Source organism: Bos grunniens, chromosome 11 (assembly GCF_055505025.1).
Source record: "Bos grunniens cultivar Pamir isolate PY7600 chromosome 11, Bosgru_T2T1.0, whole genome shotgun sequence".
Classification (NCBI taxonomy): domain Eukaryota; kingdom Metazoa; phylum Chordata; class Mammalia; order Artiodactyla; family Bovidae; genus Bos; species Bos grunniens.
The window spans coordinates 1,452,066-1,479,856 of NC_141175.1; the positions used below are offsets into that span (position 1 = coordinate 1,452,066).

The 27,791-nt window shown below is 44.2% G+C and overlaps 1 long non-coding RNA gene across 1 annotated transcript; it reads left to right on the forward strand.

Annotated features, from left to right (window-relative positions):
- LOC147362203 (uncharacterized) lies at positions 1-27,791 on the forward strand. Its single transcript, XR_015136030.1, has 2 exons — positions 1-139; positions 27,685-27,791. It is a non-coding gene; the product is annotated as an uncharacterized LOC147362203 (long non-coding RNA).

Below are 27,791 nucleotides of genomic sequence, written 5' to 3' on the forward strand. Positions count from 1 at the left end.
TCCTCCTGCCCAGCCCCAGGTCACCGTAGCTCTCCCAGTGGGCTACAGGATCACCTACAACAGGCTGATGTGCACTTCCTGGATTTCTGAGCCCTCTACTGCACTCACCCAAGTTGTGGCAGTAACTTTGGAGAGGCGGGTAGGTCTTTTTTATTTTTTATTTTTCCACTAGAAAAATCTGGCTGGTACCACACAAAACACAGGATAGTTTTCATTGGTAGTATTTCTGTGAACAGAATTGTCCTAAATAAAAGTCCAGGCAGCACAGGGCCACCTCAGAGGGCCCAGGGAGGGTGGGCACGGACCCACCCCTTTCATTTTGAAAACACTCCATTCCTGTCTCTCGGGCACTGATCCTTAAGGACTGGGACTCTGACCCCAGGGTGCTTTTAGACAACCGTCTTATCAAGTTAACGTTTAGAAAATAAAACAGTACCCTGGGCATTTATCCAGAAAAGGTGAAAACTCTACTTCAAAAAGATGCACGCACCAGTGTCCTCAGCAGTGCCGCTATTTACACAACAGGGAAGGAGCCGCAGTGCTCACTGACGGTGGGGGGTTAAAGAAGGTGCCACACACACACGCGCGCGCGCACGCGCGCATGCACACATGCATGCACACACACGCACACACACGCACGCACGCGTGCACACACATGCATGCACACGCATGCATGCACACACGTGCACGCACGCACACACACGCATGCAGGCACACACATGCACACACTGGAACAGTACTCAGCCCTAAAGAAGGATGAAACAGTGTTATTTGCAGCGATGTGGATGCACCTAGAGATGATCAGACAGGGAAAGACAAATATCATGCGATGTCACTTACATGTGGAATCTGAAATATGACACAGCTGAACTCATTGACAAAACAGAAAGACTCAGTGGAGGCACTCGGTCGTGTCTGACTCTGTGTGACCCTAGGGACTGCAGCACGCCAGGCTTCCCTGTCCATCACCAATTCCCGGAGCTTGCTCGGACTCATCTCCACTGAGTCGGTGATGCCATCCAATCTCATCCTCTGTCGTCCGCCTCTCCTTTCCTTCAATCTTTCCCATCTTCAGGGTCTTTTCCAATGAGTCAGTTCTTTGCATCAGGTGACCAAAGTATTGGAGCTTCAGCTTCAGCATCAATCCTTCCAATGAATATTCAGGACTGATTTCCTTTAGATAGACTGTTTGATCTCCATGCTGTCCAAGGGACATGTCTCAAGAGTCTCCTCCAACACCACAGTTCAAAGGCATCAGTTATTCAGTGCTCAGCTTTCTTTATGGTCCAACTCTCACATCGATACATGACTACTGGAAAAACCATAGCTTTGACTAGACAGACTTGTGTCAGCAAAGTAATATCTCTGCTTTTTAATACACTGTCCAAGGTTGTCATAGTTTTTCTTCCAAGGAGCAAGTGTCTTAATTTCATGGCTGCAGTCACCATCTGCTGTGATTTTGGAGCCCCCAAAATAAAGTCTGTTTCCATTGTTTCCCCATCTATTTGTGATGGGACCGAATGTGATGATCTTAGTTTTTTGAATATTGAGTTTTAAGCCAGCTTTTTTACTCTCCTCTTTCACCAGCATTAACAGGTTCTTCAGTTCCTCTTTGCATTCTGCCATAAGGGTGGTGTCATCTGCATATCTCAGGTTATTGATATTTCTCCTGGCAATCTTGATTCCAGCTTGGGCTTCATCCAGCCTGGCGTATCTCATGATGTACTCTGCATATAAGTTAAATAAGCAGGGTGATGGTATACAGCCTGGATGTACCCCTTTCCCCATTTGGAACCAGTCTGCTGTTCCACGCCCAGATCTAACTGTTGCTTCTTGACCTGCATACAGATTTCTCAGGAGGCAGGTCAGGTGGTCTGGTATTCCCGTCTCTTTAAGAATTGTCCAGTTTGTTGTGATCCACACAAAGGCTATAGCATAGCCAATGAAGCAGAAGTAGATGATTTTCTGAAGCTCTCTTGCTTTTTCTATGATCCAACAGATGTTGGCAATTTGATCTCTGGTTCCTCTGCCTTTTCTAAATCCAGCTTGAATATCTGGAAGTTCTCAGTTCAGGTACTGTTGAAGCCTGGCTTGGAGAAGACGGGTGCAATTGTGTGGTAGTTTGAGCATTCTTTGGCATTGCCTTTCTTTGGGACTGGAATGAAAACTGACCTTTTCCAATCCTGTGGCCACTGCTGAGTTTTCCAAATTTGCTGGCATATTGAGTGCAGCACTTTCACAGCAACATCTTTTAGGATTTGAAATAGCTCAGCTGGAATCCCATCACCTCCACTAGCTTTGTTTGCAGTGATGCTTCCTAAGGCCCACTGGGCTTCACGCTCCTGGATGTCTGGCTCTAGGGGAGTGATCACACCATCGTGATTATCTGAGTCATTAAGATCTTTTTTGTATAGTTCCTCTATGAGACTCACAGACAGAAAATGAACTTGGGACTTCCCTGGTGGCCCAATGACTAAGACTTTGGGCTCCCAATTCCGGAGGATGGGGTTCGATCCCTGAGCCAGGGAACTAAACCCCACATGCCACAAATAAGAGTTCCCATGCAGCAACTAAGATCTGACACAGCCAAATGCATCATCACTTAATTTAAAAAAACAGAAGATGATCAACCATACTTCAATAAAAAGTAATTATTTTAAAAATAAGACAAACCCCTACAAACTATGCATGAATCGGATAACTAATCAGAACCTGCTATACACAACAGGGAATCCTACTCAGTGCTCTGTAATGGCCTATTTGGGAAAAGAATCTAAAAACATCACACACGGTGCTGTTGATATACGCGTGACTGACTCACCTCGCCAGACACCTGAGCCAACACACACGTAAATCAACTGCACTCCAATAAAAAAATGTACTAAAACTAAATAAAAAAGACAACCCCCCAACTTTTAAAATGGGTAGACCTGGAACAGACACTTCACACACACCTGTGCATACGTGCTGCACACGTGCTACGTCACTTCAGTCGTGTCGCACTCTTGTGACCCTGTGGACCGTCACCCGCCAGGCTCCTCTGTCCATGAGATTCTCCAGGCAAGAATACTGGAGTGGGTTGCCATGCTGTCCTCCAGGGGATCTTCCTGATCCAGGGATGAAACCTGTGGCTCCTGCACTGCAGGCAGATTCTTTACCGTTGAGCCCCCTGGGAAGCCCTCATAAACACACATCAATACCAATGTTCAACAGGCATGTGAGGAAGTGCTCAGCGTGATCAGTCAGCAGGGTGACACATATCGAAACAGCAATCAAACGCCACCTGAGGCTAGACTGACCAATGGAAAGGCCCAGAACACCCAGCATGCGGGGGCTGAGTCCACCGGATGCCCCACCCACGGCAGGAGGGTGTGCCAAACGGAGTGGTCACCACGGAAGTCCGTCCAGCAGTTCTCACAGAGGCAAGTATTCAGCTGCCCTTTGACCCCAAAGAAATAAAACATAAGAACACAAAATACATTCAAGAATCTTTGTAGAAGCTCTATTCCTTAGCACCCCAAACATCTGTCAAATTGTCATTTTAAAAATTGTGAGACTTTCCTAAAAAGGACCACAGTGGGAAGCTGGACATCGATGGTGACTTCATATAATTCCATTTCTACCAAGTTCTGGAGGTTTCATAACAGACAAAACCACCCTCTGGTGGAAAGTAGCTTCCCTGGTGTGGGGCGGGTGATGGGAAGGTGATGAGAATGTTCTCTAAGAGCGATGTGGGTCATAAACACACGGACTGTCACTGGTGTGTACACACTGGCATCTCACTGTCTGTGCATTAGTCCTCGATTTAAATGAAAACAGCAGAATGTGGTGAACCCACATAATAAAGTGCTGTTATTGTCAGTTCAGTTCAGCCGCTCAGTCGTGTCCGACTCTTTGGGACCCCATGGACGGCAGCACACCAGGCTTCCCTGTCCATCACCAACTCCTGGAGCTCGCTCACACTCACATCCATCAAGTCGGTGATGCAATCCAACCACCTCATCCTCTGTCACCTCTTCCTCCCACCTTCAATCTTGCTCAATATCAGGGTCTTTACCAATGTCAGTTCTTCTCATCAGGTGGCCAAAATATCGGCGCTTCAGCTTCAGCATCAGTCCTTCCGATGAATGTCAGGACTGATTTCCTTTAGGATTGACTCGTTTGATCTCCTTGCAGTCCAAGGGACTCTCAAGAGCCTCCTCCAACACCACAGTTCAAAAGCATCAATTCTTCAGAGCTCAGCTTTCTTTATAGTCCAACTCTCACATTCATATATGACCACTGGAAAAACTATAGCTTTGACTAGACGGACCTTTGTTGGCAAAGTAACGTCTCTGCTTTTTAAGATGCTGTCTAGGTTGGTCATACCTTCTCTTTTAAGGAGCAAGCGCCTTTTAATTTCATTGCTTCAGTCACCATCTGAAGTGGTTTTGGAGCCCAAAAAATAAAGTCTCTCACTATTTCCATTATTTCCCCATCTATTTTCTGTGAACTGATGAAACCCCATGCCATGATCTTAGTTTTCTGAATGTTGAGCTTTAAGCCAACTTTTTCACTCTTCCCTTTCATTTTCATCAAGAGGCTCTTTAGTTTTTCTTCGATTTCTACCATAAGGGTGGTGTCATCTGCATATTTCAGGTTATTGATATTTCTCCTGGCAATCTTGATTCCAGCTTGGGCTTCATCCAGCCCAGCGTTTTTCATGATGTACTCTGCATATAAGTCAAATAAGCAGGGTGACAATATACATCCTTGACATACTCCTGTCCCAATTTGGAACCAGTCTGTTTTTCCATGTCCAGTTCTAACTGTTGCTTCTTGACCTGCATACAGATTTCTCAGGAGGCATTAAGGTGGTCTGGTATTCCCATCTTTTTAAGAATTGTCCACAGTTTGTTGTGATCCACACAGTCAAAGGCGGTGGGTAGTCAATAAACAAGAAGTAAATATTTTCTGGGAACTCTCTTGCTTTTTTGATGATCCCCGGATGTTGGCAACTTGATCTCTGGTTCCTCTGCCTTTTCTAAATCCAGCTTGAACATATGGAAGTTCTCAGTTCACATGCTGTTGAAGCCTGGCTTGGAGAATTTTGAGCATTACTTTGCTAGTGTATGAGATGAGTGCAATTGTGCAGTAGTTTGAACATTCTTTGGCATTGCCTTTCTTTGGGATTGGAATGAAAACTGACCTTTTCCAGTCCTGTGGCCACTGCTGAGTTTTCCAAATTTGCTGGCATATTGAGTGCAGCACTTTCACAGCATCATCTTTCAGGATTTGAAATAGCTCAACTGGAATTCCATCACCTCCACTAGCTTTGTTCGTAGTGATGTTTCCTAAAGCCCACTTGACTTCGCATTCCAGGATATCTGGCTCTAGGTGAGTGATCACACCATCATGGTTATCTGAGTCATTAAGATCTTTTTTTGTACAGTTCTCTGTATTCTTGCCACCTCTTCTTAATATCTTCTGCTTCTGCTAGATCCCATACTGCTTCTGTCCTTTATTGTGCTCATCTTTGCATGAAATATTCCCTTCGTATCTCTAATTTTCTTGAAGAGATCTCTAGTCTTTCCCATTCTATTATTTTCCTCTATTTCTTTGCATTGATCACTGAGGAAGGCTTTCTTACCTCCTTCTATTCTTTGGAACTCTGCATTCAGATGGATAGATCTTTCCTTTTCTCCTTTGCCTTTAGCTTCTCTTCTTTTCTCAGCTATTTGTAAGGTCTCTTCAGACAACCATTTTGCCTCTTTGCATGTCTTTTTCTTGGGGATGGTCGTGATCCCTGTCTCCTGTACAATGTCACGAACCTCCATCCATAGTTCTTAAGGCACTCTGTCTATCAATCCTAATCCCTTGAATCTATTTGTCACTTCCAGGGTATAATCATAAGGGATTTGATTTAGGTCATACCTGAATGGTCTAGTGGTTTTCCCTACTTTCTTCAATTTAAGTCTGAATTTGACAATAAGGATTTCATGATCTGAGCCACAGTCAGCTCCCAGTCTTGTTTTTGTTTTTAAATTATTTTTAATGAAGAATAATTGCTTTATAGAATTTTGTTGTTTTCTGTCAAACCTCAACAGGAATCAGCCATAGGTATACATATATCCCCTTCCTTTTGCACCCCCTCCCATGTCCCACCCAATCCCACCCCTCTAGGTTGATACAGAGCCCCTCTTTGAATTTCCTGAGCCATACAGCAAATTCCTGTTGACTATTTTACAGATGGTAATGTAAGTTTCCATATAACTCTCCATACATCTCACCCCCTCCTCCCCTCTCCCCATCTCCATAAGTCTATTCTCTATGTCTGTTTCTCCATTGCTGCCCTGCAAATCAATTCTTCAGTACCATTTTTCTAGATTCCTATATATGCGATAGTATACGATGTTTCTCTTTCTCTTTCTGACTTACTTCATTCTGGATAATAGGCTCTAGGTTCGTCCGCCTCATTAGAACTGTCTCAAATGCGTCCCTTTACGACTGGGTAGCATCCCAGCGTGTATATGTGCCACTGCTTCTCTAGCCATCCCTCTGTTGATGGGCATCTAGTTGCTTCCGTGTTCCGGCTATTGCAAAGAGAGCTGCAGTGAACCAGGGGATGCCTGCGTCTCTTCCAGCCTCAGGGTGCATGCCTAGGAGTGGGACTACTGGCTCCTGTGGTGGTTTTACTACTAGTTCTTAAGGACTCTCCTCACCGTCTTCCATAGTGGCTGCCTCAATTTACATTCCCACCGACCGTGCAAGAGCATTCCCTTTTCTCCACCCTCTCTAGCATTTACTGTCTGTAGACTCTTTGATAATGGCCATTCTGATCAGTGTGAGGTGATATCTCATTGTAGTGTTGATTTGCATTTCTCTGACAATGAGCGATGCTGAACATCTTTTCATGGGTTTGTCAGCCACCTGAATGCCTTCTTTGGAGAAATGTCTGTTTAGGTCTTTTCCCCACTCTTTGATTGGGTTGTTTGTTTTTCTGGTATTGAGTTGTCTGAGCTGCTTGTATATTTTGGAAATTAATCCGTTGTCAGTTGTTTCCTTTGCTATTATGTCCTCCCGTTCTGAGGCTTGTCTTTTCACCTTGTTTGCAGTTTCCTTTGCTGTGCAAAAGCTCTTAAGTTTAATCAGGTCCCACTTGTTTATTTTTTATTTTATTTTCATTACTCTAGGAGGTGGATCATAAAAGATATTGCTTTATGTCATCAAGTGTTCTGCCTGTGTTCCCCTCTAAGGGTTTTATTGTTTCTGGTCTTACATTTAGGTCTTTAATGAATTTTGAGTTGATCTTGTGTAGGTGTTAGGAAGTGTTCTAATTTCATTCTTTTACATGTAGCTGTCCAGTTTTCCCAGCACCATTTACTGAGAGGCTGTCTTTGCGCCATTGTATATTCTTGCCTCCTTTGTCAAAAATAAGGTACCCATAGGTGCATGGGTTATTTCTGGGCTTCCCATCTGTTCTGTTGGTCTATATTTCTGTTTCTGTGCCAGTGCCATACTGTCTTGATGACTGTAGCTTTGTGGCATAATCTGAAGTCAGGAAGGTTGATTCCTCCAGCTCCATTCTTCCTTCTCAAGACTGCTTTGGCTATTTGGGGTCTTTTGTGTTTCCATATGAAGTGTGAAATTTTTTGTTCTAGTTCTGTGAAAAATGCCATTGGTAATTTGGTAGGGATCACATTGAATCTGTAGATTGCATTTGGTAGTACAGTCATTTCCCCAGGAACGTGGACTCTCTCTCCATCTGTTTATGTCATCTTTGATTTCTTTCATCAGTGTCTTATAATTTTCTGTGTACAGTTCTTTTGTCTCCTTAGGTAAGTTCATTCCTAGACATTTTATTCTTTTTGTTGCAATGGTGAATAGGATTGATTCCTTAATTTCTCTTTCTGATTTTTTATTGTTAGTATATAGAAATGAAAGTGATTTGTGTGTATTGATTTTGTATCCTGTGACTTTGCTAAATTCACTGATTAGCTCTAGTAATTTTCTGATAGTATCTTTAGGGTTTTCTATGTACAGTATCATGTCATCCGCAAGCAGGGATAGCTTTACTTCTTCTTTTCCAATATGGATTCCTTTAATTTCTTTTTATTCTCTGGTTGCTGTAGCTGGGACTTCCAAAACTATGCTGAATAATAGTGGTGAAGGTGGACACCCTTGTCTTGTTCCTGATCTTAGAGGGAATGCTTTCAGTTTTTCATCATTGAGAATAATGTTTGCTGTGGGCTTATCATATATGGCTTTTACTATGTTGAGGTAGGTTCCTTCTATGCCCATTTTTTGAAGAGTTTTAATCATAAATGGATGCTGAATTTTGTCAAAGGCTTTTTCTGCATCTATTGAGATTATCATATGGTTTTTACCTTTTAATTTGTTAATATGGTGTATCACATTGATTGATTTGCATATACTGAAGAATCCTTGCATCCCTGGAATAAACCTAACTTGATCATGGTTTATGAGCTTTTTAACGTGCTGTTGAATTCCATTTTCTCAGGTTTTGCTGAGGGTTTTTGCACCTCTGCTCATCATTGATGTTGGCCAGTAGTTTTCTTTTTTGTGTTGTCTTCACCTGGTTTTGGTATCAGGGTGATGGTGGCCTCGCAGAATGAGTTTAGAAGTGTTCCATCCTCTGCAATTTTTTGGAAGAGTTTTAGAGGGATAGGCATTAGCTCTTCTCTAAATGTTTGACAGAATTCTCCTGTGAAGCCATCTGGTCCTGGGCTTTTGTTTTTTGGGAGATTTTTTATCACAGCTTCAATATCAGTGCTTGTAATTGGGTTGTTCATAATTTCTATTTCTTCCTGGTTCATTCTTGAAAGATTGAACTTTTCTAAGAATCTGTCCATTTCTTCCAGGTTATCCATTTTATTGTGATATAGTTGTTCATAATGGTCTCTTATACACCTTGCTATTTCTGCAGTGTCTGTTGTAACATCTCCTTTTTCATTTCTAATTTTGTTGATTTGATTCTTCTCTCTTTTTTTCTTGATAAGTCTTGCTAAAGGTTTGTCAATTTTGGTTATCTTCTCAAAGAACCCGCTTTTAGTTTTATTAATCTTTACTATTCTTTCATTTATTTTTCCATTTGTTTCTGCTCTTTTATGATTTCCTTCCTTCTGCTATGGGGGGGGGGTTGTTGTTCTTTTTTCAGTTGTTTTAGGTGTAAAGTTAGGTTGTCTATTCAATGTTGTTCTTGTTTTTTGACGTAGGATTGCATTGCTATCAGCTTCCCTCTTAGAGCTGCTTTTGCTGCATCCCATAAGTTTTTGGTTGTCATGTTTTCATTACCATTTCTAGAAATTTATTTCCCTTTTTATTTCTTCAGTAACCTGTTATTTAGAAATGTGTTGTTTAATCTTCATGTGTTTGTGTTTTTACAGGTTTTTTTCTTGTAATTGATATCTAGTCTCATAGCATTGTGGCTGGAAAAGATGCTTGATACGATTTCAATTTTCTTAAATTTACTGAGGTTTGATTTGTGACCCAAGATGTGGTCTGTCCTGGAGAGTGTTTCATGTGCTCTTGAGAAGAAGGTATGTTCTGCATTTGGATGGAATGTCCTGAAGATATGAGATCCATCTCATCTAATGTGTCATTTAAGACTTGTGTTTCCTTATTAATTTTGTTTTGATGATCTGCCCACTGGCGTGAGTGGGTGGTAAAGTCTCCTGCTACTATTGTGTTACTGTTAATTTCTCCTTTTATGTCTGTTAGTGTTTGTCTTATGTACTGAGGTGCTCCTATGTTGGGTGCATAGATATTTACAATTGCTATGTCTTCCTCTTGGACTGATCCCTTGATCATTATATAGTGTCCTTCCTTATCTCTTGTACTCTTCTTTATTTTAAGGTCTATTTTGTCTGATATGAGGATTGCTACTCCAGCTTTCTTTTGCTTTCCATTTGCATGCAAGATATTTCTCCATCCTCTAACTTTCAGTTTATATGTGTCTTTAGGTCAGAAGTGGGTTTCTGGTCAGCATATATGAGGATCTTGTTCTTGTGTCCATTCAGCCAGTCCATGTCCTTTGGTTGGAGCATTTAATCCATTTACATTTAAAGTTATTATTGATATATATGGTCCTACTACCATTTTCTTTATTGTTTGGGGTTTGATTTTGTAGCTTTTACTTGTCTTGCATTTCTTGACTATAGAAGTCCCTTTAATATTTGTTGTAAAACTGGTTTGGTGGTACTGAATTCTCTCAACTTTTGCTTGTCTGAAAAGCTTTTGTTTTCTCCATCAATTTTGAATGAGATCCTTGCCAGGTAGAGTAATCATGGTTGCAGAATTTTCCCTTTCAGTACTTTAAATATATCCTGCCATTCCCTTCTGGCCTGCAGAGTTTCTGCTGAAAGATCAGCTGTTCAATGTATGGGGTTTCCCTTGTATATTACTTGTTGCTTTCCGTTGTTGCTTTTAATATTCTTTCTTTGTGTTGAGTCTTTGTTAGTTTGATTAGCGTGTGTCTTGGCATGTTTCTCCTTGGGTTTATCCTGTATGGGACTCTGTGCCTTTTGGACTTGATTGACTATTTCCTTTTCCATGTTGGGGAAATTTTCAACTACAATCTCTTCAAATATTTTCTCATACCCTTTCATTTCCTCTTCTTATTCTGAGACCCCTATAATACAAATGTTGGTGCATTTGATATTGTCCCAGAGGTCTCTGAGACTATCTTCAGTTCTTTTCATTCTTTCTACTTTATTCTGATCTGCAGAAGTTATTTGCACCATTTTATCTTCCAGCTCACCGATTCGTTCTCCTGCTTCAGATAGTCCGCTATTTATTCCTTCTAGAGTATTTTTAATTTCAGTGATTGTGTTGTCTGTCTCTGTGTGGTTATTCCTTAGTTGTTCTTGGTCTTTGTTAATTGATTCTTGCATTTTATCCATTCTGTTTTGAAGGTTTTGGATCATCTTTATTATCATTATTCTGAATTATTTTTCAAATAGTTTGCCTACTTCTTCCTCATTCCTTTGGACTTCTGTGTTTCTAGTTTGTTATTTCATTTGTGCAGTACTTCTCTGCCTTTTCATTACTTTTTTAACTTACTGTGTTTGAGGTCTCCTTTACCCAGGCTTCAAGGTTGGATTCTTTCTTCCTTTTGAAGAAAGATTGGTGCAGTGGTTTGTGTAAGCTTCTTATAGAGTGAGATTTGAGCTGAGTTTTTTTTTTTCCCTCCGATGGGCAAGGCTGAGAGAGGCGGTAATCTTGTCTGCTGATGATTGGTTTGTATTCTTGTTTTGTTTGCTGTTTGGATGAGGCGTCCTGCACGGCCTGCTGCTGGTGGTGGGGTGATGCTGGGTCTTGTGTTCAGGTGGTTTCCTTTGTGTGAGTTCTCACTATTTGATACTCCTTACGGTTAGTTCTCAGAGAAGGCGATGCACCCCACTCCAGTACTCTTGCCTGGAAAATCCCATGGGCGGAGGAGCCTGGTGGGCTGCATGCAGTCCATGGGGTCGCAAAGAGTCAGACATGGCTGAGCGACTTCACTTTCACTTTTCACTTTCATGCATTGGAGAAGGAAATGGCAACCCACTCCAGTGTTCTTGCCTGGAGAATCCCAGGGACGGGGGAGCCTGGTGGGCTGCCGTCTGTGGGGTCGCACAGAGTCGGACACGACTGAAGCGACTTAGCAGCAGCAGCAGCAGCAGGGCTAGTTCTCTGATAGTCTAGGGTCTTAGAGTCAGTGCTCCCACTCTAAAGGCTCAGGGCTTGATCTCTGGTCAGAAACAAAGATTCCACAAGTGGTTTGTTATGGCTTTAAGTGAGAGTAAAACAAATATCCAAAACCAAGAAACCAAAGATAAACCCCAGACAAATGGCAGTTACAAAATCAGGCAAATAATAATTAAAATAATGGAATATACACATATACTTATACACCTATAAGCAAAACCAAAAGAGTCCAACAAAAATAAAGCACAATAGATTGACCTGATGAACAAAGGAAACCAAAAGTTATATCTCCCAGTTAAGAACAAAGCTAACTAAGCACACACTGGAAAACAAAACTAAAGCAAGGTGCCAAGGCGGGGAATAAAGCAATGGAAACAAAAACTAAAAAATATGTTGAGGGGAAAGGAAAGAAAGAAAAGAAGGAAAGAATAGATATGCAAAGTTAAATAGAGGTAGATAAGATTTATATACATTAAAGATTAGCTTCAAGGAGAAAAGAACAGTAGGAAAAGCAAACAAGGGAATAAATGTAGAAAAAATAATAATAGGTTTGAAAAAAATTTTTTAAAGAGGAAGAGGAAAGAAAAAAAAAAAAGGAAAACTCCACAAAGCTGCAAAAGCCTAATGTAGAGGCAGAGATTTATAACGACAATAAAAAGTGTGATTGAAAAGAAAAAAAGAAACTCTAAAGTTTAATTAGATTTCATAGTGCCAATAAAACTGACAACTACAAGAAGGGGGAAAAAAAAAGAAAAGAAAAAGAAAAAAAATCCAAAAGAAACTACAGAACAAGTCAAAACATAAGAATAAGAAATGTTTTCTTGAGTCACTGCTGTCAGCGTCCTTCCCTCGCTGGGACTCACGGTCCACCCCACCTCGCTAGGACGCCCTCCAGCGCTGTGCTGGTCTCTGGACCTGCTGTGGGCAGCTCAGATTCTAAACTGGTCATACTCCTGTGTGTTCTTGCCTCCAGTGTCCACAGCTATCAGAACCGCATTTTCTTTTGTGGGAGCTCTCAGTGTCCTTTTATATATTCCGTAGACACAGAGTCTGCCTAGTTGATCGTGTGGATTTAACCTGCAGCTTGTACAGCTGGTGGGAAGGTTGTGGTTCTTCTTCCTTAGCCACACTGCCCCTGGGTTTCAACTGTGGTTTTATTCCCACCTCTGCATGTGGGTCATCCACTGGGGTTTGCTCCCGAGGCTGCCCTGGAGGACTTGGGTTTGCCCCTGTGAGGGCCCGGTGTAGAGGAGGTGCAGCTGCTTGGGTCGCAGGGTTCTGGCAGCACCAGGTACTCAGGGCGGGTGGCAGCCAGGGTAGTAGGAAATACAGTGCTCTAGACGGGTACAGCAAACAGTATCGGCCAATACACTCCAGGATTCTTGCCTGGACAACTCCCCTCCTCCCTGACAGAGATGCCTGGCAGGCCACAGTCCACAGGGCAGCAAAGAGTTGGACACAACTGAAGTGACCCCGTGTGAATACATGCAAGACATTTCGTGCTGGTGGCAGCTCTGCCCCAGTGAGGGCTGAGCGTGAAGGTGGCGCAGCTGCTTCGGTCGCAGGGACCCTGGTGGTGCCAGGTGTGCAGCGACACAGACTGCCTCCGCTGCAGGACTTATGGGCCAATCAGAGTCTTTTTTCGAGCCTCTTGTAGCTGGCGATCAGAAGGCCTCTTTGGCCAGTCTTTCTCCATAGCTCTGCCCATTCAGGCACTTAGAGGGCTCCCTCGCCTGGGGTCCTTCTCTGTTGTTTGGCGCGTCAGGCACATAGAGGGCCCCCCTGGGTGGGGTCCTACTCTGTAGATGGGTGCATCAGGCACTTAAAGGGGCACCCTGGGTGGGGTCCTGCTCTGTGGTTCCGTGCGTCAGGAGTTTGGTGGGCCAGCCTCTCTACTGTTCAGCTGCAGATGCTGGCTGTGGGGAGAGAGGCTATGGGGATGGCTCCACCCCCTACACATGACTCAGCAGTGTCGCCGTGCTTCCATGGCTGCCTGGCTTTCCTCCACAGGCATTTCCCCCCACGATCTCCTCCCTCACATCCCCTCGATCCATCTCTCCACAGTCAACAGCAGCCCTCGCCCTGGGGTTGCTCCACAGTCCCTAAGCTCCAGCTCCCAGCCACTGCACCTTCCAAGGGACCTGCGTCCCTGTCCGGGGTACGTAGGGCTGCGGCAAGGACTGTCGATTCTCATCCCACTTAGGCTGTCGCAGCTCAGCTGTTTCACTCTCAGCCTTAAATGTTTCTCCTCTGACTCAGACAATTGCCCCGATGCAGGGATCAGACCCCTGCTTCAGTCCCCCGACCCGCGAGGGCAGGTCCACTCCTAGTAACTCTCCTGTCTTCCCCGCTATTTCCTGCATCCTCCCGAGTTTTGCGTGGTTCTGTATATTCTTTTCTGCTGCTCGGGTCCTCCTGTTGGCTCTCAGCTGGTGCTCCACACGCACGTCTGTGTCTGAAGGTGTATTCCTGCTGTGTTCATGGAGAGAGACGTGCTCCACGTCCACCTACTCCTCCGCCATCTTGCACAGCCTGCTCTTTTTGCTGACTGTATAGAGCTTCTCCATCTTTGGCTGCAAAGAGTACGATCAATCTGATTTTGGTGTTGACCATCTGGTGATGTCCATGTGTAGTCTTCTCTTGTGTTGTTGGAAGAGGGCGTTTGGTGGCTCAGACGGTAAAGCATCTGCCTGCAATGCAGGAGACCCTGGTTCGATTCCTGGGTCGGGAAGATCCCCTGGAGAAGGAAACGGCAATCCACTCCAGCACTCTTGCCTGGAAAATCCCGTGGACGGAGGAGCCTCATAGGTTACAGTCCATGGGATCGCAAAGAGTCGGACACGACTGAGCGACTTCACTTTCACTTTCACAGTGCGTTCTCTTGGCAAAACTCTGTTAGCCTTTGTCCTGCTTCATTCTGTACTTCAAGGCCAAACTTGCCTGTTACTCCAGGTATCTCTTGACTTCCTACTTTTGCATTCCAGTCTCCTATGATGAAAAGGACATCTTTTTGGGGTGTTAGTTCTAGAAGGTCTTGTAGGTCTTCATAGAACCGTTCAGCTTCTTCAGCATTACTGGTTGGAGCATAGACTTGGATTACTGTGATATTGAATGGTTTGCCTTGGAAATGAACAGAGATCATTCTGTCGTTTTTGAGATTGCATCCAAGTACTGCATTTCGGACTCTTTTGTTGACTATGAGGGCTACTTCATTTCTTCTAAGGGATTCTTGCCCACAGTAGTAGATATAATGGCCATCTGACTCCAGTCCATCTTAGTTCACTGATTCCTAAAATGTTGATGTTCACTCTTGCTGTTACTATAGTCCATAATATTCTTGAAATATTTACACATATGAGGAAACAATGATTATCGAGTGTTTAAGCAAGAACAGCAGCCACGCTGCACACATATGGGCGTACATTTGTTTGCTTTTACCCTGGAAAATATACACCAAGACACAAAAAAGACTATCATATAAATGATTTAGAAATAAATATTAAAAAAAAAAAAAACTGTGTGAGCTCTCTACCTATGAAACAAGAAATCATTGCCGAGGAGTATTTTAAAAACATAGACTCACAGAAGCTAAGCCAAGCTCAGAGGTGAGAAGATTCGATATTACCATGATTCATAGGTTCCATGAAACCCTAACCAGAATCCTCAGGGTTCAGGAGGAACTTGTCAGGCTGACTCTAAAATTGTTGTGAAAAATACAAAGGACCGAGAACAGGTGGGGACTGGGTGGGAGTAGGTGCTGCCCGAGACCCCAGACTCAGCACTGCCCATGGTGGGCCTGAGAGGTGGCCCAGGGTCTGCGAGACCCGGCTGATGCCAGAAGCCGCCTGGCTCAGGGCGCACTGAAGAACACGTGGAAATTACAACAAAATTCAATCCCACGTCATGTGACACACAGAATTGACTTGGTCAGGGGAAGTCTGCAGGCCAACAGTTCTCGTTCTTGGCATAAGATGGGTGCCTGCCTTCCTGCCTTCAGGGGTAAAAAAGGGTTCTTAAAAAGGACACCAGAAGCCAAAAAAAGAAAAAAGTAACATACATGAAAACATTAAAATTGGGAAGGTGTGTTCGTCAGCTACAGGAGAGGAAAGACAAGGAGGAACATCCCATCGCCACACACACCATGAGCAGCAGGCTTGTCTCCAGAAGCTGTCAACGTGTGAAAAGGGGAAGTGTTCATCGCTCAGTCGTGTCTGGCTCTCTGTGACCCCATGGACTGGAGCCCGCCAGGCTCCTCTGTCCGTGGGATTCTCCAGGCAAGAACACTGGAGTGGGTGCCGTTTCCTTCTCCAGGGGAATCTTCTTGACCCAGGGATCGAACCTAGGTCTCCTGCACTGCAGGCAGATTCTTTACTGTCCAGGCCACCAGGGAAGCCCCCAGAATCATGAGGCATTTAGAAAACAGGAGGAAACAGACAACCTACTGTATAGCCCAGGGAGCCATACTCAGCATCCGGCAGTAACCTGCGATGGGAGAGAGCACCCTGGGAGAGGGCACGTGTCTACATACAGGCTGCTGTCCTCCGGACACTGACACGGCTTTGCAAATCAACAAGGTTTTAACAAAAAAAAAAATTTTTAAGAAAAAAGAAGAAGACAACCCACTTCTAAATGTTTAAGAAACTTGAACAGGCACTTGATAAAAGTCATCCAGGAAATGCAAGCTAAAACCTCCAGGAGACGCCTCTGACAACACCAACTGTCGGTGCGTCTGTGGTTCGAGAGGGACTCTCCTGGGTGCTGCCATGAGGGTGCATCTCTGGGGACAGTGCAGCTTAGTGACTGAGACCCCAAATTCCACCCCAAGGTATACACACGGTTCTCTCCCCTAGGGCTGCCCTGATAGCCCCCCAAACTGGGTGACTTAAACAAGCATGTTACCTCTCAGCCCTGGAGGCTCGACGTCCGGACACTGCTGCAGATGGCCGGCTTCCCCCTGGGCCTCCCTTCTGTGTAAGAGCTTCCCAGGTGGCACGGTGGTGAAGAACCCACTTGCAAACGCAGGAGACACAAGAGACACGGATGCCCTGAAGGGGGAAATGGCCACGCACTCCAGTGTTCTTGCCTGGAGAATCCCATGGACAGAGGAGCCTGGCAGGCTACAGTCCGTGAGGTTGCAGAGAGCAGGACACTCTGAGTGCTCCCCTCTGTGTATGTCTGCCTGGGTCTAAACTTCCCATTTTTATAAGGACACCAGTCACGCTGGATGAGGGCCCACCTCAAAGTCCTCAATTTAACTTGATTACCTCTGGAAAGACCTTTTCTCCAAATAAGGTCATATTCTGAGGTGCTGGGATTAATACCCAACATATTAATTTTGGGAGGACACAGTTCAAGGCATAAGAGTACCCAAACTGCTGTGCATGCCCCGTGCACAGAGATGTGTGCAGAAATACTTAGGGTGGTGTTACAACAGCAAAAATACTGCAAACGTCAAGTGCCGGTGGTGAGATGGATAAAGAAGACTCGGTAGATCCCTAAAACAGAACGCACCGCGGAAAATGGACACTACACTGCGCGTCACGGCAGGGGTGTGTCTCACGAGCACTGTGCTGATCCGAGACCAGACACAGAATAAACACGCCGCGTGGCTCCACGGGTGTGAGTCCTGCCCACAGGCAGAGTGAAGCAGAGATGGAGAGGCGTCCAGAGCGGAGGACTAAAGAGCTCAGAAAGCCTTTCCCGAGAAAGCTGGAACACAAGCGGAAATTTCAGGACCTTGGGAATTGATCAAAGGCATTGGGAATGCTTATTCAAGAAAAATGGTGGGAGCTCAGAGAGCACCCATGGAACCCTACAGCAATTTTGCCGGGGTCGTCCTGCCACACCTCCCCCCAACTGTCGTCAAACAGGAGAGGCAGCTGGACAGGCCGCCAGGCACAGCCGCCCCACTGCTGGGGCTGACCTCCCGGGGAGTGACCTGAGAAGATCTATTACCAGCCAGAGTGGCCGTGGCCACACTAAAGCCAGGAGACATGCAAACAAGAAAGTATAACACATACACAACGAGGAAAAGAGTCATAAAAAACTGTCTCTGAGGGAGTTCCCCTGTGGCCCACTGGCTAAGAATTCCGGGCTTTCACTGTCATGGCCCAGGTTCAATCCCTAGTCAGAGAACTAAGATCCTGCAAGCCATGTGACTTGGCCAAAAAAAGAAAACTATGTTTTTTATTAAAAACAACCCAAAAACTGTTTCTGACAGAGCATAGATGTTGGACTTAGCACAAAGGGACTTCAAAGCAGGTATTTTAAATATTTTCAAAAATGTAAATGATGAAAGAAGAATTATGTTTACATTTCTGAGTGTGTGTGTGTATGGGGGGGCGGTGCTTCCTGATGCTCAGCAGGTGAAGAAACTGCCTGCAATGCAGGAGATGCAGGAGATTCAGGTTTGACTCCTGGGTCAGGAAGATCTCTTGGAGGAGGAACTGGAAACCCACTCCAGTATTCTTGCCTGGAGAATCCATGGACAGGGGAGCCTGACAGGTTACAGTCGATGAGGTCGCAAAGAGTCAGACACAACTTAGCAACCAAAGCAGCAACAACAACATGTACTGAATTATTAACAAGCACAAAGAAGAGCTAAAAAGGGCACCTGCTCCCTTGCTGCCACCAGTCTGAGACTCGGAATGTCAGGGACCTAAGATACCACATGCCATGCAACTAAGCCAAAAATAAAATAAATAATGATTTTTAAAAGGCTACAGCACAAATGGAGGCCAGGTGGAGCAGACTGCGCTCCCCCACCTGACATCTTGTGCGTACCCCAGTGAGGCCGAAGCCCTCGAACTGGAACCACTTCAAGACCCACCTCGACGTCAGCCCGATAACTTTACCACCTGAATCCCAAATGTGTCGCCGGACTTGCCCTCAGCGACTGTGGACTATTTCAAAACCTGCAAAAGGAGACGTTCATTCCGAGAAAAACTCCACGCATTTTGTACATTCCTGGAAAAGGTACCCACACAATGCTCTTTTGGGTGCATAATCCCATCACTTCTAGAAAAAAAAATTGAGGAACCCTATAATGGCACCCCACTCCAGTACTCTTGCCTGGAAAGTCCCGTGGATGGAGGAGCCTGGTGGGCTGCAGTCCATGGGGGTCGCTAAGTCGGACACGACTGAGCGCCTTCACTTTCACTTTTCACTTTTATGCATTGGAGAAGGAAATGGCAACCCACTCCAGTGTTCTTGCCTGGAGAATCCCAAGGACGGGGGAGCCTGGTGGGCTGCCGTCTATGGGGTCGCACAGAGTCGGACACGACTGAAGTAACTTAGCAATAGCAATAGCAATAACCATCCAGTAGCCTCCAAAGGCGAGAGGGTGGAGACCACCAGTTCACACGCCCGGATAGTCACCAGGCGCTGGGCAAGTCTCCCTTCCTCTCCTCTGGCACATCGTGTAGCAGAAACGCTGCCGAAGGTCACGGACGAGCCCCAGAGCAACACGCGGAGGGCGCGTGTTCACCTACGGATGAATCTGCACAGCTTTGAGCGCGGAGGAATCTGGCTGCGGGCGCTCCTCTTCCCGGGCTGTACTGACCCCTTCTGGAAGCACTGAGTACTGCAACTGCCGCCGAAGGCTGCAGTTCGTCCGTCAAGGCTGCAGGGGACCCAAGCGCCCCCTCCGGCTGCCGTCTTCCCTGGCAGTCAGGGTTTGTGTGCAGAGCTTCACACCAGAAAGACCCAGGTGCGTCCCCAGGTTCCACTGCAGTCTCCATCGTTCTGGCTTTGACTGATCGTGCAGCAAGAGCTGACTCCCAGCTTGGCATTCTAAAGAAAACGTTGCTGTGCGACCCTTCATCTCAGCCACTGACGCTTCCAGAGCAAGTCTGAGGCTTCGCCTCTGGATCTTCAAAATGCTTTTGTGGACTGCCATCACTTTTCACTGTTTGCAAACATTTCTTCAGTCAGAGAAGATGCTTTGGTTCTAAAACTTTCAAGACTGAAAATAATATTTCTTTGTAATAAGTGATTCAAAGACAAAAAAAAAAATAAGCAAATGGAAAATCTGGAGATAAAAGACACAGCTGAAATGAAAAATCCACAAGATTCTGTCAAGAACAACTGGACATCCACATGAAAAGAAAAGTTAATCTAGACCCAAAACACACCCTTCATAAAAAGTAACTGATAATGGATCAGACCCCAAGGTAAAATGCAAAACTACGAAACTTCTTCCAGATAACACAGGAGGAAATCTAGATGACCTTTGGTTGGGCGATGACTTTTGATATACAAAACCAAAGGGACAATCCATGAAAGAAAGAATGGATAAACTCATTACTTCATTAAAATTAAAACCTTCTGTTCTGGGAAAAACACTGTCCAGATAATAAAAAGACGAGCCACAGACTGAGAGAATATCAGCAAGACTTACCTGATAAAGAACTCTTATGAAAAAAAGCCTGCTGTCTAAAACATACCAAGACGGACATCCTTTGTGGCCCAGTGGTTAAGAACCCGCCTGCCAGTGCAGGGGACACAAGTTCAGTTCCTGGCTGGGGAGGACTCCACATGCTGTGGAGCAGCTAAGCCCTCGTGCTGCAGCTAGAGAACCCGTGAGCCAGGATGGAAGGCCCTGCATAACACAACGCAGGCCTCTCATGCCGCAACTAAGACCCAAAGTGGCCCCAGCAAAGAAAATGCAAAAGATGCCGTTATCCCCATCCTGATCTCTAGACTCATTGCGATTTCCATCAAGACCTGGAAGCTTTTATTTCCCCAGAAATTGACAAGCGAAGTGAAAGTCACTCAGCGTGTCCGACTCTTTGCAACCCCATGGACTGTATAGTCCATGGAGTTCTCCAGGCCAGAATACTGGAGCAGATAGCCATTCCCTTGGCCAGGGGATCTTCCCAACCCAGGGATCTAACCCAGGTCTCCTGCACTGCGGGCAGATTCTTTACCAGCTGAGCCACTAGGGATGACCAGAAATTGACAAGCTGGCCCTTAAAATTGGGTTTCCCAGGTGGTGCTAGTGGTTAGGAACCCGGCTGCCAATGCAAGAGACTTAAGAGACCTGGGTTCGATCCCTGGGTTGGGAAGGTCCCCTGGAGGAGAGCACGGCAACCCACTCCAGTATTTTTGCCTGGAGGATCCCGTGGACAGAGGAGCCTGGCAGGTTATAGTCCATAGGGTTGCACAGAGTCAGACACGACTGAAGTGACTGACTTAGCACACACAACCTTAAAATTACATAGAAAGGCAAAGGACCCAGAACAACAACAACAACAAAAATCTTGAAAAGGAAGAACAAAGTGGAAGGACTCACATTTCCCGATTGGAAAATTGGCCACAAACTTAAAGAATCAAACAGATGCTCTTCTGGCATAAGGTCAGACATGCAGATCAATGGAAAAGAACTGAAATCCCAAAACCAAATCTGTACATTAACAGCCAATTAATTTTTTACGGAAGTAGCATGCCAGTTTGGTGGTTGTTTCTGTTCACTTTTTTGGTGGGGGCGCCACACCACATGGTCTGCTGGATCCTACCTCCCAGAGCAGGGGTCCGGCCCACACCCCTGCAGGGGGACTGTGCAGTCCTAACCACTAGACCACCAGGTGTCCCAGGAGAGACAGTACTGTGTCAGCTTGCTCGGGCTACAACCCCCAGTTATTCAATCAAAACATAACCTAACATAACCTAGGTGTTGCTGTGAAGGCAACTTGTAGATGACGTCCATAATCACTTGATTCCAGGTAAAGCAAAGGCTCCTGCATGACCTGTTATTATTTAGTCGCTCAGTCGTGTCTGACTCACCTGCAGCCTCCGTGGACTGTACCCACCAGGCTCCGTGGTCCGTAGGATTTCCCAGGCAAGAATACTGGAGTGGGTCCAATTCAGTTCTTTAAAAGCCCCTAAGAGAACAGCTGAGGCTTCTCTGAAAAATAAGAAATTCTATCCATGGATAACTCATGCCAGAGGTTCAGCCTGCCATTTCCAACACCTGCTCTAAGTTTTTTTAACTTGTCTAGTTAGCCATCTTGTAGCCGATTCCTAGAAACAAATACCTTAATACATATCCCCCACTGATTCTTTTTCTCTGGTTGAACCCTAAGTGACACAGGTGTCAAGATAAATCAATGAAGAAAGCATAGTCTTTTCAAAGAATGGTGCTGGGAAAATTGGATATCAACAGGGAAAAACATTAATTTAGACTCTCACTTCACAGTTCAGTTCAGTTCAGCCGCTCAGTCATATCCGACTCTGTGTGACTCCACGGACTGCAGTGTGCCAGGCCACCCTGTCCATCACCAACTCCCAGAGCTTGCTCAAACTCATGTCCATCGAATCAGTGATGCCATCCAACCATTTCATCCTCTGTTGTCCCCTTCTCCTCCTGCCCTCAATATTTCCCAGCATCAGGGTCTTTTCAAATGAGTCAGTTCTTCACATCACTAATTCTTCACATCAGTGGCCAAAGTATTGGAGTTTCAGCTTCAGCATCAGTCCTTCCAATGAATACTCAGGATTGATTTCCTTTAGGATGGACTGGTTGGATCTCCTTGCAGTCCAAGGGAATCTCAAGAGTCTTCTCCAACACCACAGTTCAAAAACATCAATTCTTCAGTGCTCAGCTTTCTTTATGGTTCAACTCTCACATCTATACATGACCACTGGAAAAACCATAGCCTTAACTAGATGAACCTTTGTTGGAAAAGTGATGTCTCTGATTTTTAATAAGCTGTCTAGGTTGGTCATAGCTTTTCTTCCAAGGAGTAGGCGTTTTTTAATTACAGATGGCTGTAATCACCATCTGCAGTGATTTTGTAGCCCCAAAAATAAAGTCTGTCACCGTTTCCACTGTTTCCCCATCTGTTTGCCATGAAGTGATGGGACCAGACGCCATGATCTTCGTTTTCTGAATGTTGAGTTTTAAGCCAACTTCTTCACTGTCCTCTTTTATTTTCATCAAGAGGCTCTTTAGTTCTTATTCACTTTCTGCCATGAGGGTGGTGTCATCTGTATATCTGAGGTTATTGATATTTCTCCCGGCAATCTTGATTCCAGCTTGTGCTTCATCCAGCCCAGCGTTTCTCATGATGTACTCTGCATATAAGTCAAATAAGCAGGGTGACAGTATACAGCCTTGACATACTCCTTTTCCTATTTGGAACCAGTCTGTTATTCCATGTCCAGTTCTAACTGTTGCTTCCTGACCTGCATACAGATTTCTCAAAAGGCAGGTCAAGTGGTCTGGTATTCCCATCTCTTGAAAATTTTTCCACAATTTGTTGTGATCCACACTGTCAAAGGCCTTGGCGTAGTCAATAAAGCAGAAGTAGATGATTTTCTGAAACTCTCTTGCTTTTTTGATGATCCAGCGGATGTTGGAAATTTGATCTCTGGTTCTTCTGCCTTTTCTAAATCCAGCTTGAACATCCGGAAGTTCATGGTTCACGTACTCTTGAAGCCTGGCTTGGAGAATTTTGACCATTACTTTGCTAGTGTGTGAGATGAGTGCAATTGTGCAGTACTTTGAGCATTCTTTGGCATTACCTTTCTTTGGGATTGGAATGAAAACTGACCCTTTCCAGTCCTTTGGCCACTGCTGAGTTTTCCAAGTTTGCTGGCATATTGAGTGCAGCACTTTCACAGCATCATCTTTTAGGATTTGAAATAGCTCAACTGGAATTCCATCACCTCCACTAGCTTTGTTCGTAATGATGCTTCCGAAGGCCCACTTGACTTCACACTCCTGGATGTCTGGCTCTAGGTGAGTGATCACACCATCGTGGTTATCTGGGTCATGAAGATCTTTTTTGTACAGTTCTTCTGTGTATTCTTGCCACTGCTTCTTAATATCTTTTGCTTCTGTTAAGTCCATACCATTTCTGTCCTTTATTGTGCCCATCTTTGCATGAAATGTCCCCTTGGTATCTCTAATTTTCTTGAAGAGATCTCTAGTCTTTCCCATTCTGTTGTTTTCCTCTATTTCTTTGCATTGATGGCTGAGGAAGGCTTTCTTATCTCTCCTTGCTATTCTTTGGAACTCTGCATTCAAATGTTTATATCTTTCCTTTTCTCCTTTGCTTTTCGCTTCTCTTCTTTTCTCAGCTATTTGTAAAGGCCTCCTCAACCATGTGGCCTTTTTGCACTTCTTTTCTTGAGGATGGTCTTGATCCTTGCCTCCTGTACATCACTAAACTCCATCCATAGTTCATCAGGCACTCTGTCTGTCAGATCTAAGCCCTTGAATCTGTTTCTCACTTCCACTGTATAATAGTAAGGGATTTGATTTAGATCATACCTGAATAGCCTAGTGATTTTCCCTACTTTCTTCAATTTAAGTCTGAATTTGGCAATAAGGAGTTCATGATCTGAGCCACAGTCAGCTCCCGGTCTTGTTTTTGCTGACTGTATAGAGCTTCTCCGGAGAAGGCAATGGCACCCCACTCCAGTACTCTTGCCTGGAGAATCCCATGGATGGAGGAGCCTGGTAGGCTGCAGTCCATGGGGTCGCTAAGAGTCAGACACGACTGAGCGACTTCACTTTCACTTTCACTTTCATGCATTGGAGAAGGAAATGGCAACCCACTCCAGTGTTCTTGCCTGGAGAATCCCAGGGACAGGGGAGCCTGGTAGGCTGCCATCTATGGGATCGCACAGAATCGGACATGACTGAAGCAACTTAGCAGAGCTTCTCCATCTTTGGCTGCAAAGAACATAATCAATCTGATTTTGGTGTTGGCCATCTGGTGATGTCCATGTGTAGACTCATCTCTTGTGCTGTTCAGAGAGGATGTTTGCTGTGACCGGTGTGTTCTCTTGGCAAAACTGTATTAGCTTTTGCCCTGCTTCATTCTTTACTCCAAGGTCAAATTTGCCTGTTACTCTCAGTATCTCTTGACTTTCTACTTTTGTGTTCCAGTCCCCTATAATGAAAAAGACATCTTTCTGGAGTGTTAGTTCTAGAAGATCTTGTAGGTCTTCATAGAACCGTTCAACTTCAGCTTCTTCAGCGTTAATGGTTGGGGCATAGACTTGGATTACTCACCTCACAGTATATACAAAAATTAGTACAGAAGTTATTCACAGACCTAAATATAAGAGCTAAAACCATAAAGCCACATGGAATAAAACAGCGAATCTTTACGATCCTGGATTAAGCATGATCCAGCATAGAAACAAATTAATAAATATCACTTTATAAAAATTAAAAACTTCTGTACTCCAAAAGACATTTTTAAGGGCACTACCCAGTATCTTGTAATAACCCTTAATGGGAGAGAATCTTAAAAAAGAATACACATATACTGAACCACTTTGCTGTCCATCTGAAACTAGCACAACATTGGAAATCAGCTATATTTCAAGAAAAATCTAAAAAACAAAACATTTTAAAATTATTTTAAAAAACTGAGAGAAAATATTTACAAATTATGTAGCTGGTAAAGAGACTTACAGCTAGACTATATGAAGACCCCTTGCAAGTCAATAATGAGGCAAACATCTCCAATGATAGGAATGGCTGATAAGCACATGGAAAATGGTCAGCAGCACTAGCTGTCAGGGGGATGCGAATTGAAGCCACACACTAGTATCAGCAACAAAAAAGACTGCCAGTAACAAGCTTTGGCAAGGACTCAGAGAAACCGTCACCTCACACGCTGCTGGTGGGATGAAGAACGGCAGTCACTTTGGAAAGCAGATAGGAAGTTTCTTTCAAAATGACACACACAAAAATTTATATGACTCAGAGTCCCACTCATTGATATTGGTTCAAGATAAATAAAAACACAGGTCCACACAAAGAAATTTTTGGCTAATGTTCCTTGCACCATTTATGCATAGAAGCCAAAAAATGGAAACAGTGCCGATGTCCATTAACTGGTGAGTGAGTAAAGGAAGTGCCTTTGATCCACTTAATGGAATCCTATTTAGCAATAGAAAGAAAGACAGCATCTGCCAGTATGTCCTAGGGCACGGGTGAACCTCAAAAACATGCTAAGTGAAAGAAATCAGACACAAAAAACCACAGAAGATTCCATTTGCATGAAATGCATTTTCAAAAGGGCAACCTGTAGGGACAGAAAGAGGATTAGTGGTTTTCAGAGAAACAGGTGGAAACAGGGACTCGTGGAAGATGAGCAGGATGGCTTTCTGGATGATGAAAACATTCTAAACCTGAATTGTGGTGATATTTGCACAATTCTGCAAACTTACTAAAAATCAATTCTTGCTGTTCAGTTGTTAAGTCGTGTCAGACTCTTTGACGCCACAGACTGCAGCACGCCAGGCTTCCCTGTCCTCCACCATCTCCCGGAGCTTGCTCAAACTCATGTCCATCAAGTTGGTGCTGCTAACCAACTGTATCTCATCCTCTGTCATCCCCTTCTCCTCCTACCTTCAATCTTTCCCAGCATCAGGATCTTTTCTATGAGTCAGTTCTTTGCATCAGGTGGCCAAAGTATTGCAGCTTCAGCTTCAGCATCAGTCCTTCCAATGAATATTCAGGATTGATTTCCTTTAGGATGGACTGGTTGGATCTCCTTGCAGTCCAAGGGACTCTCAAGAGTCCTCTCCAACACCACAGTTTGAAAGCATCAATTCTTCGGTGTTCAGCTTTCTTTATAGTCCAACTCTCACATCCATACATGACTACTGGAAAAACCACAGCTTTGACTAGATGGCCCTTTGTTGGCAAAGTAATGTTTCTGCTTTTTAATATGCTGTCTAGGTTAGTCATAATTTTTCTTCCAAGGAGTAAGCTTCTTTTAATTTCATGGCTGCAGTTACCATCTGCAGTGATTTTGGAGACCAAGATAATAAAATCTATCACTGTTTCCATTGCTTCCCCATCTATTTGCCATGAAAATGGGCCTGGATGCCATGATCTTAGTTTTTTGAATGTTGAGCTTTAAGCCAGCTTTTTCACTCTCCTATTTCATCTTCATCAAGAGGCTCTTTAGTTCTTCTTCACTTTCTGCATATCTGAGGTTATTGATATTTCTCCTGGCAATCTTGATTCCAGCTTGTGCTTCTTCCAGCCCAGCGTTTCTCATGATGTACTCTGCATATAAGTTAAATAAGCAGGGTGACAATATACAGCCTTGACATACTCCTTTTACTATTTGGAACCAGTCCGTTGTTTCATGTCCAGTTCTAACTGTTGCTTCCTGACCTGCATACAGGTTTCTCAGGAGGCAGGGAAGGTGGTCTGGTATTTCCATGACTTTAAGAATTTTCCAGTTTGTTGTGATCCACACAGTCGAAGGTTTTAGCATAGCCAATGAAGCAGACGTACATGCTTTTCTGGAACTCTCTTGCTTTTTCTATGATCCAGCAGATGTTGGCAATTTGATCTCTGGTTCCTCTGCCTTTTCTAAATCCAGCTTGAATACCTGGAAGTTCTTAGTTCATGTACTTTTGAAGCCTGGCTTGGAGAATTTTGAGCGTTACTTTACTAGCGTGTGAGATGAGTGCAATTGTGCGGTAGTTTGAGCATTCTTTGGCACTGCCTTTCTTTGAGATTGGAATGAATACAGACCTTTTCCAGTCCTGTGGCCACTGCTGAGTTTCCCAAATTTGCTGGCATACTGAATGCAACATTTTAAGAGTATCGTCTTTTATAATTTGAAATAGCTCAACTGGAATTCCATCACCTCCACTAACTTTGTTTGTAGTGATGCTTCCTAAGGCCCACTTGATTTCACACTCCAAGATGTCTGGCTCTAGGTGAGTGATCACACCATTGTGGTTATCAGGGTCATGAAGATCTGTTTTGTATAGTTTTTCTGTGTATTCTTGCCACCTCTTCTTTAACATCTTCTGCTTCTGTTAGGTCCATACCATTTCTGTCCTTTATTGTACCCATCATGGCATGAAATATTCCCTTGGTATCTCTAATTTTCTTGAAGAGATTTCTAGTCTCGCCCATTTTATTTTTAAAAATCAATTAATTGTCCACTTAAAATGGGTAAATTTTGTGGCATGATACCTCATTCAAACTGTTTTTTTTTAAATAAACAGACAAGAAAACTACAACATAAAATTCTCCAAGTCAGGCTTCAGCAATATGTGAACCGTGAACTTCCTGATGTTCAAGCTGGTTTTAGAAAAGGCAGAGGAACCAGAGA